Consider the following 13,806-nt stretch of genomic DNA (forward strand, 5'->3'; position numbering starts at 1 on the left):
GACTGGGTAAGAGTGGTCTGCTCAATTCAGACACTCTGTTCATCACCACCCCCTTTTGTAAATCGATTTTGGCCACTATAGGTGTGGCAGGGTATACTCAGACATGAGTCCCTTTCTCACTGCTCCATCAGGATTCAAGCAAGCCGAGCCGAAGAGGCTGAAATGCCAGAAACCGGTCCCCGGTAGCTTGTCTCCTTTCTGGTAAAGAATTGGCTTGGTAGTTTAGTCTGCCCTGTTCCCATGATACACTGGGCCAGGGACAGACTGATTTGCATATAGCCAGGTTCTGAGCTGGGATGGGGCAGTGAGATAAATAACGGTGATGGATCAAGCCCTGATCTTTGGACTGGGTAAGAGTGGTCTGCTCAATTCAGACACTCTGTTCATCACCACCCCCTTTTGTAAATCGATTTTGGCCACTATAGGTGTGGCAGGGTATACTCAGACATGAGTCCCTTTCTCACTGCTCCATCAGGATTCAAGCAAGCCGGGCCGAAGAGGCTGAAATGCCAGAAACCGGTCCCCGGTAGCTTGTCTCCTTTCTGGTAAAGAATTGGCTTGGTAGTTTAGTCTGCCCTGTTCCCATGATGCACTGGGCCAGGGACAGACTGATTTGCATATAGCCAGGTTCTGAGCTGGGATGGGGCAGTGAGATAAATAACGGTGATGGATCAAGCCCTGATCTTTGGACTGGGTAAGAGTGGTCTGCTCAATTCAGACACTCTGTTCATCACCACCCCCTTTTGTAAATCGATTTTGGCCACTATAGGTGTGGCAGGGTATACTCAGACATGAGTCCCTTTCTCACTGCTCCATCAGGATTCAAGCCAGCCGGGCCGAAGAGGCTGAAATGCCAGAAACCGGTCCCCGGTAGCTTGTCTCCTTTCTGGTAAAGAATTGGCTTGGTAGTTTAGTCTGCCCTGTTCCCATGATGCACTGGGCCAGGGACAGACTGATTTGCATATAGCCAGGTTCTGAGCTGGGATGGGGCAGTGAGATAAATAACGGTGATGGATCAAGCCCTGATCTTTGGACTGGGTAAGAGTGGTCTGCTCAATTCAGACACTCTGTTCATCACCACCCCCTTTTGTAAATCGATTTTGGCCACTATAGGTGTGGCAGGGCATACTCAGACATGAGTCCCTTTCTCACTGCTCCATCAGGATTCAAGCAAGCCGGGCCGAAGAGGCTGAAATGCCAGAAACCGGTCCCCGGTAGCTTGTCTCCTTTCTGGTAAAGAATTGGCTTGGTAGTTTAGTCTGCCCTGTTCCCATGATGCACTGGGCCAGGGACAGACTGATTTGCATATAGCCAGGTTCTGAGCTGGGATGGGGCAGTGAGATAAATAACGGTGATGGATCAAGCCCTGATCTTTGGACTGGGTAAGAGTGGTCTGCTCAATTCAGACACTCTGTTCATCACCACCCCCTTTTGTAAATCGATTTTGGCCACTATAGGTGTGGCAGGGTATACTCAGACATGAGTCCCTTTCTCACTGCTCCATCAGGATTCAAGCAAGCCGGGCCGAAGAGGCTGAAATGCCAGAAACCGGTCCCCGGTAGCTTGTCTCCTTTCTGGTAAAGAATTGGCTTGGTAGTTTAGTCTGCCCTGTTCCCATAATGCACTGGGCCAGGGACAGACTGATTTGCATATAGCCAGGTTCTGAGCTGGGATGGGGCAGTGAGATAAATAACGGTGATGGATCAAGCCCTGATCTTTGGACTGGGTAAGAGTGGTCTGCTCAATTCAGACACTCTGTTCATCACCACCCCCTTTTGTAAATCGATTTTGGCCACTATAGGTGTGGCAGGGTATACTCAGACATGAGTCCCTTTCTCACTGCTCCATCAGGATTCAAGCAAGCCGGGCCGAAGAGGCTGAAATGCCAGAAACCGGTCCCCGGTAGCTTGTCTCCTTTCTGGTAAAGAATTGGCTTGGTAGTTTAGTCTGCCCTGTTCCCATGATGCACTGGGCCAGGGACAGACTGATTTGCATATAGCCAGGTTCTGAGCTGGGATGGGGCAGTGAGATAAATAACGGTGATGGATCAAGCCCTGATCTTTGGACTGGGTAAGAGTGGTCTGCTCAATTCAGACACTCTGTTCATCACCACCCCCTTTTGTAAATCGATTTTGGCCACTATAGGTGTGGCAGGGTATACTCAGACATGAGTCCCTTTCTCACTGCTCCATCAGGATTCAAGCAAGCCGGGCCGAAGAGGCTGAAATGCCAGAAACCGGTCCCCGGTAGCTTGTCTCCTTTCTGGTAAAGAATTGGCTTGGTAGTTTAGTCTGCCCTGTTCCCATGATGCACTGGGCCAGGGACAGACTGATTTGCATATAGCCAGGTTCTGAGCTGGGATGGGGCAGTGAGATAAATAACGGTGATGGATCAAGCCCTGATCTTTGGACTGGGTAAGAGTGGTCTGCTCAATTCAGACACTCTGTTCATCACCACCCCCTTTTGTAAATCGATTTTGGCCACTATAGGTGTGGCAGGGTATACTCAGACATGAGTCCCTTTCTCACTGCTCCATCAGGATTCAAGCAAGCCGAGCCGAAGAGGCTGAAATGCCAGAAACCGGTCCCCGGTAGCTTGTCTCCTTTCTGGTAAAGAATTGGCTTGGTAGTTTAGTCTGCCCTGTTCCCATGATGCACTGGACCAGGGACAGACTGATTTGCATATAGCCAGGTTCTGAGCTGGGATGGGGCAGTGAGATAAATAACGGTGATGGATCAAGCCCTGATCTTTGGACTGGGTAAGAGTGGTCTGCTCAATTCAGACACTCTGTTCATCACCACCCCCTTTTGTAAATCGATTTTGGCCACTATAGGTGTGGCAGGGTATACTCAGACATGAGTCCCTTTCTCACTGCTCCATCAGGATTCAAGCAAGCCGGGCCGAAGAGGCTGAAATGCCAGAAACCGGTCCCCGGTAGCTTGTCTCCTTTCTGGTAAAGAATTGGCTTGGTAGTTTAGTCTGCCCTGTTCCCATGATGCACTGGGCCAGGGACAGACTGATTTGCATATAGCCAGGTTCTGAGCTGGGATGGGGCAGTGAGATAAATAACGGTGATGGATCAAGCCCTGATCTTTGGACTGGGTAAGAGTGGTCTGCTCAATTCAGACACTCTGTTCATCACCACCCCCTTTTGTAAATCGATTTTGGCCACTATAGGTGTGGCAGGGTATACTCAGACATGAGTCCCTTTCTCACTGCTCCATCAGGATTCAAGCAAGCCGAGCCGAAGAGGCTGAAATGCCAGAAACCGGTCCCCGGTAGCTTGTCTCCTTTCTGGTAAAGAATTGGCTTGGTAGTTTAGTCTGCCCTGTTCCCATGATGCACTGGGCCAGGGACAGACTGATTTGCATATAGCCAGGTTCTGAGCTGGGATGGGGCAGTGAGATAAATAACGGTGATGGATCAAGCCCTGATCTTTGGACTGGGTAAGAGTGGTCTGCTCAATTCAGACACTCTGTTCATCACCACCCCCTTTTGTAAATCGATTTTGGCCACTATAGGTGTGGCAGGGTATACTCAGACATGAGTCCCTTTCTCACTGCTCCATCAGGATTCAAGCAAGCCGGGCCGAAGAGGCTGAAATGCCAGAAACCGGTCCCCGGTAGCTTGTCTCCTTTCTGGTAAAGAATTGGCTTGGTAGTTTAGTCTGCCCTGTTCCCATGATGCACTGGGCCAGGGACAGACTGATTTGCATATAGCCAGGTTCTGAGCTGGGATGGGGCAGTGAGATAAATAACGGTGATGGATCAAGCCCTGATCTTTGGACTGGGTAAGAGTGGTCTGCTCAATTCAGACACTCTGTTCATCACCACCCCCTTTTGTAAATCGATTTTGGCCACTATAGGTGTGGCAGGGTATACTCAGACATGAGTCCCTTTCTCACTGCTCCATCAGGATTCAAGCAAGCCGGGCCGAAGAGGCTGAAATGCCAGAAACCGGTCCCCGGTAGCTTGTCTCCTTTCTGGTAAAGAATTGGCTTGGTAGTTTAGTCTGCCCTGTTCCCATGATGCACTGGGCCAGGGACAGACTGATTTGCATATAGCCAGGTTCTGAGCTGGGATGGGGCAGTGAGATAAATAACGGTGATGGATCAAGCCCTGATCTTTGGACTGGGTAAGAGTGGTCTGCTCAATTCAGACACTCTGTTCATCACCACCCCCTTTTGTAAATCGATTTTGGCCACTATAGGTGTGGCAGGGTATACTCAGACATGAGTCCCTTTCTCACTGCTCCATCAGGATTCAAGCAAGCCGGGCCGAAGAGGCTGAAATGCCAGAAACCGGTCCCCGGTAGCTTGTCTCCTTTCTGGTAAAGAATTGGCTTGGTAGTTTAGTCTGCCCTGTTCCCATGATGCACTGGGCCAGGGACAGACTGATTTGCATATAGCCAGGTTCTGAGCTGGGATGGGGCAGTGAGATAAATAACGGTGATGGATCAAGCCCTGATCTTTGGACTGGGTAAGAGTGGTCTGCTCAATTCAGACACTCTGTTCATCACCACCCCCTTTTGTAAATCGATTTTGGCCACTATAGGTGTGGCAGGGTATACTCAGACATGAGTCCCTTTCTCACTGCTCCATCAGGATTCAAGCAAGCCGGGCCGAAGAGGCTGAAATGCCAGAAACCGGTCCCCGGTAGCTTGTCTCCTTTCTGGTAAAGAATTGGCTTGGTAGTTTAGTCTGCCCTGTTCCCATGATGCACTGGGCCAGGGACAGACTGATTTGCATATAGCCAGGTTCTGAGCTGGGATGGGGCAGTGAGATAAATAACGGTGATGGATCAAGCCCTGATCTTTGGACTGGGTAAGAGTGGTCTGCTCAATTCAGACACTCTGTTCATCACCACCCCCTTTTGTAAATCGATTTTGGCCACTATAGGTGTGGCAGGGTATACTCAGACATGAGTCCCTTTCTCACTGCTCCATCAGGATTCAAGCAAGCCGGGCCGAAGAGGCTGAAATGCCAGAAACCGGTCCCCGGTAGCTTGTCTCCTTTCTGGTAAAGAATTGGCTTGGTAGTTTAGTCTGCCCTGTTCCCATGATGCACTGGGCCAGGGACAGACTGATTTGCATATAGCCAGGTTCTGAGCTGGGATGGGGCAGTGAGATAAATAACGGTGATGGATCAAGCCCTGATCTTTGGACTGGGTAAGAGTGGTCTGCTCAATTCAGACACTCTGTTCATCACCACCCCCTTTTGTAAATCGATTTTGGCCACTATAGGTGTGGCAGGGTATACTCAGACATGAGTCCCTTTCTCACTGCTCCATCAGGATTCAAGCAAGCCGGGCCGAAGAGGCTGAAATGCCAGAAACCGGTCCCCGGTAGCTTGTCTCCTTTCTGGTAAAGAATTGGCTTGGTAGTTTAGTCTGCCCTGTTCCCATGATGCACTGGGCCAGGGACAGACTGATTTGCATATAGCCAGGTTCTGAGCTGGGATGGGGCAGTGAGATAAATAACGGTGATGGATCAAGCCCTGATCTTTGGACTGGGTAAGAGTGGTCTGCTCAATTCAGACACTCTGTTCATCACCACCCCCTTTTGTAAATCAATTATTAATTAGGTTGCAAAAAACTCATTCTTATGTTTTTTGCTATGCCTCGTAAAGTAGAAATACTTTTTATTTACTGGGAATTTACTACACGTGGAGAATACCTCATACTGGGGTAATGATATTTGTTGGATGCAGTAAAGACTTCCTAGTCCATGTTTTTTACTTGAAATGCAGAATCTGAATTTAATGTACTGATTAAAAAAAGTTGCCCTTTTTTCTTGCCTTTTCCGTAATAAAATATGGCAGCTTTGAAATATTTCAAGGGAAAACAATAATGATTCACACAACTTGGAATTCCAGTTCCGAGAGAAGTGCCGTTTATGACCTGATCAGAATTTAACTCTTTACTTGGCATCAGGATAAGAGTAAAAACTAGGCCACTATTTCTAAGTGTGCCAGTCACTAGCTAAAGGAACCAGTTGGGTGTGCATATGGTCCCAAGACTGAGTAGACTGTGTAACTCAACTGAAGACACAAGTGCTAACAGCGGTGGGCCATAGGTATTGCACCTCAATCCAGTACAATGAAATTTAGTGTCCTGTGCATAACACTTCCGACACTTGCTGCCCTTCAGTGCCACTGGAGACCAGAAACAGGAAAATCTTCAAAAGGAAGGTGCACCAGGAAAGGAACACAGACCGCATAATATTTGTGCTGCTGATCAAACCCTGGTCTCGGATTGGGGCAAGACATGGTCCCTGAATACCCTCTGTGGATGGGATGAACATTACCCCTTGATTTAATGGTTGTCCTAGGGTAGTACAGCAACCAATATTCTCAAGTAATGTGAAACGACACATTACACTCTAAGCCCTGATGAAGTTCCTATGTATCAATGTACAAAATGTGTTGGCTGAATTTTAAGAATATTTTTGTACAATACTAAGGAACAATAAATGATGTGATGGGCTCAATCATGCGACATTGAACTTCTTTCCTTTCCTGGTGCACCTTCTTTTGAAGATAGACAAATGGAGACACCACCAGGACCGCCCTGTGTCCTGTCAATCAATGTGTGTATTTTCCTGGAGAACCAAACACTTCTGAAAAGATCCGAGACCTGCCAAATCATCTCACACAGAATAACAATAGCTGTAGGGCTCAATGTGAACTAAAAAACTAGAGCCTATTGTGAGGGCCCTACAAAGGCATTTGTGGTTCTATCAATCAATCAATATATAGCTTTATTCGATTGTTAAAAGCAATCATAAAAGCATACGTTTAAATATTTTTTCACATTTCTATACATTTTACAAAAACACAATGTCATTAAAAATAATTCATTAGTGACGGAATTCCAGTAATCATCATCCTTCCTACAATAAAAAATACATTACGTAATCAGTGTTTTACTATAATATATCACTCGTTTCAGGAACGTTGTGATTGTTGCTACATATCGCTCATTATCCAAATATTGTATGCTTAACATAGCCGGACAACATTGGCGTAGGCCCATCTGTCTCAACATAGGTATTAAAATATTGCGCCTAAGAGAATCATAAAATTTACAAAATAAAAGAACATGAATGGTACTTTGAGGCGACACATCATCACAAGGCCAAGGCTGTAAATCATGTGACCAGTCATTTACAGTAGGAAAACTAACCAGTCTATGGAAAATTCCAAATCTAAAGCGAGATAGTAAAAATCTATCATGGTTGCCAGGAACATATACCAAAAAGGGTTGAATTTTAAAAGAAGTTGATAACAATTGATGTTGCAGGACAGTTGGTTTTAAAATCTCTGTTGTTATCCTTAAGGAATCCAAGAAAATCAAACCGTCCTTCCTCAGCTCTTTTCTTGGAATGGCTGAGATAGTAAGTGGGTTTAAAAAGTATTCAGGTTTTCCCATATCAGTGAAAAACGTAAACACATAACTCAACGATGGTATCCTCATTGCTCTTTCTAATTTCAAAATATCTGACAAAATGTCCCTATTCAGCTTGGTTTCTTCCTTGGTCCACAGCCTGTGCCATAAAAGCACAGGCTCAAGCTTGATTAAATCAAATATAAATGAAAGTCCTAATTCTGCATGGCAATTATATGTAGGAATACTCTTGGGAACTGCAAGGATATATTTCAGGAAAGAGTTTTCGGCTACCTGAATGGGATTAGAGTCAGTAAAACACCATATCCCATTCCCATAGGTAGCGCCGGATACACATTTAGCTTTATATATATTAATTAGCTTAATAGGCGGTCTCCTACCTAATTTTTTAGCAAAGGTCTTCAGTGCAGCAGTAGAACGGACCATCGCAGGTTTTTTAGCTGCTACTGCCGGAGCCCTAGACTCATTCTGGGTAAATAAAATACCCAGGTAGGAGAATTGCTTAGTTGCCTCAAGCTTTTGCCCTGCAATAAAAATCGCCCTTTTAGTCTTACAATCCTTACCACATCGCATGATGAAGGTTTTAGACGTGTTTACCCTTAACCCCAGATCTTTCATGAAGAGGGCAAACCTATCCACCACGCGCTGTAGTCCCACTTGAGTACGAGACATAAGCACTGCATCGTCTGCGTACAAAAGTGCCGGGATTGGCCGACCGGCTAGATATGGGGAATCAAAGCTGTCACTGCACAGGGCTCCCTCCAGATCATTTATATACAAATTAGAAAGGAACGGGGCCAGGACACATCCCTGCCTGACTCCACTCCTAATTAGGATTTTGTCCGTGCGTTCCCCCTTCAGGCCGTAACGAACGCGAGCTGACGCGTTACTATAAAAACGTTGAAGATAATAAATAATGTTCTCATTTGTGGTTCCAGCTTGGGCCCAGGGGTGTTAAGACTTTCTGGTTTGCTTTGCTTATGGCGCTTTAAACTGCACTATTTTCTTACCTAATAATACATTTGTTATACAATAAAGTGAGGTCTAAACATTGAAGTTATGGAGCATAATTTATTGTTTATTCCTGGTTTTGATGTCTAGACACCTCCCTCTCCTGGAGAAAGCTTTAAATGTTTGTTCTTGGTACCCTGAGAGAGACTATTACCAATTGGAGTCTCTCTACCATCCTGTCTGCAGTGCAGCATTGTGGTCTTGGGATATCATGCTTAACAGCATTACCCACACATGGTAATGTTCAATAACCCCTAAGTCAGTTGTGATGGAAGAATTGTCAAACTGGAGGTGCTGCCATTAGTGTTCTATCACTGAACTCATAGGGTTTCTGTTACACAAATGCGGGGCGGGATTTTGATCCCTATCTTATCACTCTAGATCTAAACCCCGTTCTGGCCGACTGAATCTTTATTGCCTGTCGTTGAGGAAAGAAAGTGCATCTCTTACCAGGTTAGTTCAATCAATAATGGGCTCGACTCGGAAAAACCACAGACTACTTCTAAGTTTTAGAGGTTTATTACAGAGTCAAGGATAACTGCAAATACAGACATCTCAAAATGAGATTCAAAAGGTATACGGGTACCACTACATACATGTGCTCTCTAAAAGCCCTCAGGCGAGCAAAGAACACTACTAGGACTAGTTCCAAAATCAAAAGGGCTGCAAGCATTGACACGAATTGTGATCTCTCCGTCATTTACAGCAGGAGGGAAGGTTCAGTTTAGGCTGTCCCTACCCTGCTCTGGATGGTATCCCTACTTAACAGAATCTCAACCTCGCAAAGGTGTCAGCTGTGAATGTCTTCCTAAGAAGATCACCCACTCTTAGTCTCTAGGTGAAAAACCTATGATCTCCAACCATGACCCCTCTCTGCCTACCCATCCGCTCTCTGAAGGGTCCTCAGGCATCTGCTCTAACTCCACCCAGGGGTGCTGTTCCTAATACAAAAACACAGTAATCCTTTGAGACGCCCCTCGCGAGACGCCCCTCACGTGGTGTCGATTCTGGCTTTTTCCATGATGATCTTCCTCTGGGCCTCGTGCTTCGCGTTGACCTTGCTTCTCAGACTCTTCTCCGGCCCGCTGATACCCCCTAAAACATTCCTGAATCCTCCTCCATGTCTGTACCAGTCTACTCGAACAAAGCTCTATTCATTGAACTTTTAATCAAAACCCCCTCGCACCTGCAGACAGACATCCGCATCTAGGATCCCAATTCTCATAAACTTCTAACAGAAGTTTGCAACTTATTTCTCAACGCAGCTCGACCTGTACCAGTCTGTGCAAATCAGAAACCTTTTGATCACTTCAGGCCTACAACATTTCTCGCAGAGGCTAAACTAAAATAACATGTTAGCATCTTATTCTTATTTAATGAGAAAACACATCTATGGAATATAAATCTAACGAATAAAAAAAATCATTATAACATTTAGTGCAATCCATGTTTATGCAAATGAATACCTTTCCCAACACTTTCAGCTCTGGCCATGAGGCCTGTTCCGTTCTGTGCTTTGCAGCATGACGTTCTTCCATTAGCAGCTACATAACATGGATCATGATTAATCACGTCTAATAAGGTTATACGTTTCCACACATTTTTGCATTAGTTCCACTTCTATATGAAATCTCTAGATTAACTACACATTTCTAAGTATAGGTGAATATATTTTCAGCACTTATAGCATTTCTATTATGATTTGTGCGTGCTACTTGTAACTTTGGTGCACTCATACATTTGGTTCAGTTTGCGCTCTCTCACAAAGAACAAGTGTCACAAATGGGCCAAAACCGTTTGGCAGAAGAGTTTTAAGGGTGTAGTATGTAGCTGGTGCATATATTCTTCATTTGTGCATCACCAAGTCAAGTGTCTTGATTTGTTTGGATGCCATTAAATCTTTTTTTCCATTACACTTTAAATAAAAAAAATCTTCCTTTGTGCTTTCCTAACTGTTTATTTATTTTGAAATATTTCTTCAGCCAAATTGTCACATATTTCACATTTCAAACTCCTGAAAGTTTGCAGTAAACATCAGTCTCTATGTAGAAAGAATAAGCAGCAATTCGTTAGAAGACTAGACTGACATTTGTCCTTTATCTTTTAATGCACAGCAAAAGTGACAAGAGTAAAAACTAAATTCAAAGTTATGTTTAATGCTCATTCACCATGGGAACTCCAGCCTGGTTATTTTGGGGGTGCTGCAGCATCCTACTCATCCCTACTTCCAGCGCATATGCTCTAAGTGCTCCAAGACCCCGGGAGAAGGTTTCACAAGTCTTTGAAGTACATGAATCACAACGTACACAGCTGGATGTGTGCCTGCCTCATGAACCACAAATGCTTTCGGTGTTGCACTGTCTACTAACAATAGGGCCCCAACGATACTTCACTGCACAGGATGCCGGTAGAAACAATTTGGGTGCAAGGTCAGTAATACAGAAGAACAGAACGTATGAAACATTTACTGTGAAGCTGGAAACTTAGAGCAAAATATGATATATATTCCCAGCTAGGCAGCTGTCTCGGTGCTCAATGGAATCATAAACAATGGTCCAGATATTGATAATGAAATTTAAAAAACAAACTCTAAAAGCAATAAAGAGTGAAACGTGATATAATCGTGTCTTTTCTCTGTAGCACACATTGCCTTTTTGGTTTAGAGTGAAAACAAAATGGTTTCTCGGAATCCTTACATGAGCTTTTTTTTTATTTCTTAAAATGCTTTGTAGATAATTGAACGGCTTTGGAAATGGTGCCGCTCTCCATAATTTTAGCCTCTGAGTATACGAGAGTTGTCTGCATTTTCCCCGTAGTAAATTGCTGTCTTTGTGAAGCCGATGACGACTGTAAATTGATTGGTGTGGGTTGCGTGGGCTAGAGTAATTTACATACCGGAGGGAAACCTCAAGCTAGTGCTTGCTGGAGAGCAAATGGCATGCCATATTGCTCCCAAATGGGCAGTAAGAGACAGAGAGATAAGGAGCAATTTTTCCTAATGGTGGTTATTTTGTTTTTTTATTGTACTGAAACGATGCTCACAAGTAGACGTAGCTAGCAGAAGTTATTTCAATTTCCCACGCACAGTGAAACATGCATTTCTGATACACTGTTTCTGTATGTATTTGTGTGTGTATTTATGTATGCGAGCAAAACATGTGTACATGCCTACAAGTTGCTGCCACCGGTTCTGCAACAGTTCCCTGTGTTAAGGAAGCCTACAATGTTGCAGCACGTTATACTTGTTCTAGGTGTGAGGAGGCACACACTGGTGCAATTTTGTCATATAACTGTTCTTTGTATTAGGGATCTTTTGGTCATAGGAAGCACATATTGGAAAGTTGTGGTAGTGGGTGAAGAAATGGGGTGGATAGTGCAAGGTTCAGAGGGTTGACAGTACAGGGTTCTAGGTTGTTGGCCATGTGGAGTGCCAAGGAGAGAATCGGTGCATCAACGGAGGTAGGCTACACGTGTGAAGCTCTTGGCAAAATGGGCTGCACAGAAATAAGAATGTCAAGATGTAAGCGATTGGGCTGTGCATGGGGTGGGGAGTGCAAGTGGTGAGGAGTATATGGTGTCAGGAATGTTGAGCGCAAAGTGAAAATCGTGGGGAACAAGGTCTGGATTTAGTAGGCAGCAGCAGACGCAAGTGGCTGGTAGTGCAGGATTCCAGGGATGGAGGGTGCAGGGTGCAGAATGGTGTGGATTGCAGGTTGTAATGGGGGAGTTCGGGATGCCAAGGAGGGGTTGGTGCAAGGTGGAAGCTCCAGGTGTACGACCAGGCATAAGGTGTAGAAGGAAGTACAAACGGTGAGGAGCTGTGGATGCATGGGGTTGGTAGCATGAAAATCAATGTGGTGGGGAGTTGAGAACACAATAGGGGATCAGGAAGCAATGTAGGAGCATAGAGTGACCCGATGGAGGGAGCGTAGAGGCTAAGGGAGGAGGGCACAGTGTAAGGTGGAGTGGTGTGAAGGAAATAAGGCACTGAGGAGGTAAGGGTAAAAGGGAGGAGAAAGCTACATTTGAAAAGTAGTGGGTAGGTTAGAGTGAAAGTGAGTGGGGAGTATGGATTGCAAGTGGGTTAGACCATACGTTGCGAGGTGTTAGAAGTGCAAAGGTGTGGAGAGCACAAGAGTTCAGACAGGTAGACCACAAAGGGTGGAGCACACAGGATGCAAAGGGTGTAGGGGGCCCATCTGTCCTTGGCTGGAAAGCACTGTGTGGAATAGGTTGGAATAAAGGGGTGTTTGCAGTGGGGGTCCAGGGTGAGAGACAGTAGGAAGTGCCAGGTGCTGTGCGGTTCAGTATGTAAGAGTTGGACAGTGTTTGGTACAAGGGTGAGTGTACAGGTGCAGCGAGGAGGCAGGATCAGACACGCAGTCAAACACTGACCCTCACACATACACAAATTGTGAAAACAAACACACATGCTGAACACAAATAGACACTAACCCTTTTGGATAGAAACGCACATAGGAACTAGGGGCCATATGTATCAAAAAAGAGTTTTGCGATTCTCAAATTGCGATTTTTAGCGAATCGCAATTAGAGAATCGCAAAATACAATGTATATAGGATTTTCTAAAAATGTTGCGAATCCTACATATTCCTTATTTGTGAATCGCAAATTGAGGTTCGCAATTAAGGAATACCTTCCCATTCAGTCCTATGGGCTAGGAGGCCCATAGGAATGAATGGGAAGACATTCTCAATTTGCGATTACCAATTAGAAAATCGCAAATTGAGAATGCAATTTCCAGGTTGCAAGGATGCCAAAAGGACACCCGTTGCACCCCTAAAATATGCACGTGTGCACATTTTGCGACAAATGGCACTTTTAACAAATCAAAAAAGTGCTTTTTTAAAGAAAATCGCAAATTACCACCAACTTGAAGTTGTTGGCCATTTGCAATTCCTTAAGGCCAAATAGCAAATTTTTGGAGCTTCTAGAATTGCATTTAAGGAATAGCAATTTCAATTCCTTAATTGCATTCGCAAAATAGCGAATCCCAAATTTAGCAATTCTCTATATAGTGATGACCTTTTGGGATGATACATCCCAAAAGGCTTTTTCCAATTTCAAACGGGCCGATTTGCAAATGGGAAAAATACTTGATACATATGGCCCTAGAACTCTTGCGCACGCTCACAGAAATACTCACTTCACAGTCACAATCATACACACTGTAGAATACAATGAAGCTCATTTCACAGATACACAACCTCACACAAGGTGTAAATATATCAACATACTCAAACACTTATAATTTTCACTTTAACAGTCTACGGTCTGTACACTTATGTGTCACAATAAGCATTTGTTTCTTGAATTAATGCCATAGTTGAAAAAAGAACCGATAACGGTTGAACCCCAACACACAGACTTATA

The sequence above is a fragment of the Lissotriton vulgaris genome, chromosome 1_1 (genome assembly GCF_964263255.1).
Source record: "Lissotriton vulgaris chromosome 1_1, aLisVul1.2, whole genome shotgun sequence".
NCBI lineage: Eukaryota > Metazoa > Chordata > Amphibia > Caudata > Salamandridae > Lissotriton > Lissotriton vulgaris.